Here is a 2,207-nt window from a genome sequence, read left to right on the forward strand (position 1 = left end):
TATTCTTTAACTATTCTGTCTCTCACAGAGCTCTCCTGGGGAACTGGGAAGGGAATCTATTCCACCACCTAATTAAACTTCTATTTCTAATCTCATGCTGCATTTGTGCAAATAGAAAGCATGGGAAACGCAAATGGCAGCTGCTTCACATAAGAGGTGTTGTGTTTGCTGTGGGCATTGTCAAGAGTCTGAAAGCTAAGAGGAGCTTCTCGAAAGACACTGGAGAAGGGCTCTGTGCATGGCTGGAGACAGGAGAAGTGACTGCTGCCTCTGCTCTCTAGGCCTACAAAGAATGCTAGGGAGTGCTAGGGAGTGCCGACAGGAGTCCAGACTCTAAAATAATCTCTTTCCTGCACAAAACCGACCGGTCTTGCTTATCAGAGTCTGCAGGAAGTGGGTTTTCCTGAGGCCCTGAGTACTGAGCCCTGGGTCAAGGCCATCATCACAAGCCTCAGGACACGTAGAGTGCTGGGTAATCTCACCAGTACAGTGACCACGAAAGCAGAGCATTGAAGGTGTGCAGGTCTACTGAAGTAGAGAAACGAAAGTTCTAATTCATATTTTTCCTAGTCTTTCTCTGCCTCCCCCTGCCCAGTACTCATAGCATGTCTTAGAATGTGCAGTTTCAGCATCACTGGTGTCCATTCCTTAGACCTAAATTTTTATAGAACAACCCATAGCAGGAGGATCATGGCCCGTTCCCAATGTTGTGGCACAGTAAAAAGGAACAAAAAGGATTTTGGAAGCATGTAGAGAGGCATTTGCCCTTGAGTTTTAACATTTTCTCATTTCTAAAATAGGGATAAAGCCTGATTTGTAAGATTTTAGTTTTAACTTATCTACAGTTCTGGACCCTCAAAATGTGAGTGGTCTCAGCAGCCCTGTCTCTCCAACTTTGAGAGCAGCAGTTATAAACTAGAAGGAAATGCTCAAAGTGAAAGACAATCACCCAATATCATCTGACGTCTCCCCAGAAATGTGCATTGTCCATCTGAGGCCACAGAACTCCTATTGCTCTGTCCGGGTTGGCTCTGGAGGTTCCTTCAGTGAGAACATTTTCTTTCACTCAGGTCAGGGGGAAGGGATGCAGACAGGTTTGCTGAGCGTCGCCTTCGGGAATAAAAGCAGAGCTCAGAGGGGTCAGTAACGCAGTCCGTGAACTACTGAGCTGTGAGTTTCTAGAAGATTTACCCTATGTTTTGTTATCATTGTTTTTATTATTGCATTTATTTCCCTATTATGAAATATAGAAATCCCTTAAGCCAAGAAGGGCCTAACAACAGGAAATGGGGTACCAAGATCTCTTTTATTAAAAAAATTATTTTTATTATTAATGATGTTTCAGATGTACAACATAGTGAGTCAACAATTATATATACCTTATACGATAACCACAATAAGTTTAGTACCCATCTGTCACTGTATATAGTTATTATGCTATTATTGACTATATTCATTCTGCTATACTTACATTCCCGTGACTTATAATGGAAAAGTTTGAACTTCTTAATCCCATCACCTTTTCTGTCTGTCCCTTCACCCCTCTCCCCTCTGGTAACTATCAGTTGTTCTCTGTATCTATGAATTTGTTTCTGTTTGTTTTGTTCGTTCATTTGTTTTTTAAATTCCATATTTAAAGAAAATTATATAGTATTTGTCTTTCTCTGTTTGACTTATTTCACTTAACATAATACTCTAGGTCCATCCATTTTATGCAAATGGCAAGATTTTATTTTACTTAGGCCATGTTAAAACAGTAAACTGGCAAGAAGTTAATTTTAAAAAGGAAACTTTCTCAATTTTACTATATTTTAACAAGTAAAATGATGGCTCTAGTTGTCAATTTTTACTTTAAAAATAAAACATCTAAGATGTTTATCACATGGGTTATATGCCTTTTCAGGAACTGTTCAGAAATATAATTATGTTGCTGGAAAGAAACCATTTGAGTTCTAAGATTAAAATGAGATATTAAAATAAGATTATTCCTCACAGTCACATTTATTACTTTCATCCTACCAAGTAATTATTATAGCAAAAACTGGGGGGAGGGAATCATTTGCATAAAATATTCCACAATAATAAATCCCATTATAAGTAGATGAACAGGTATAATATCTCCCCCAGAGCATCACAAATTCAAATAAGACTGCCAGTTTCAGCCATGTTTTGGTTCTTAATGTGAGTAAATGGTCATAATTAATAAA

At 38.4% G+C, this 2,207-nt stretch overlaps 1 pseudogene across 1 annotated transcript in view; it reads right to left on the reverse strand.

The window, feature by feature from the left end:
- LOC111743273 overlaps positions 1-2,207 on the reverse strand; it is a 14,306-nt pseudogene that overhangs the window by 6,075 nt on the left and 6,024 nt on the right. The window lies entirely within an intron of this gene.

Source organism: Pteropus vampyrus, unplaced genomic scaffold (genome assembly GCF_000151845.1).
Source record: "Pteropus vampyrus isolate Shadow unplaced genomic scaffold, Pvam_2.0 Scaffold110, whole genome shotgun sequence".
Classification (NCBI taxonomy): Eukaryota; Metazoa; Chordata; class Mammalia; order Chiroptera; family Pteropodidae; genus Pteropus; species Pteropus vampyrus.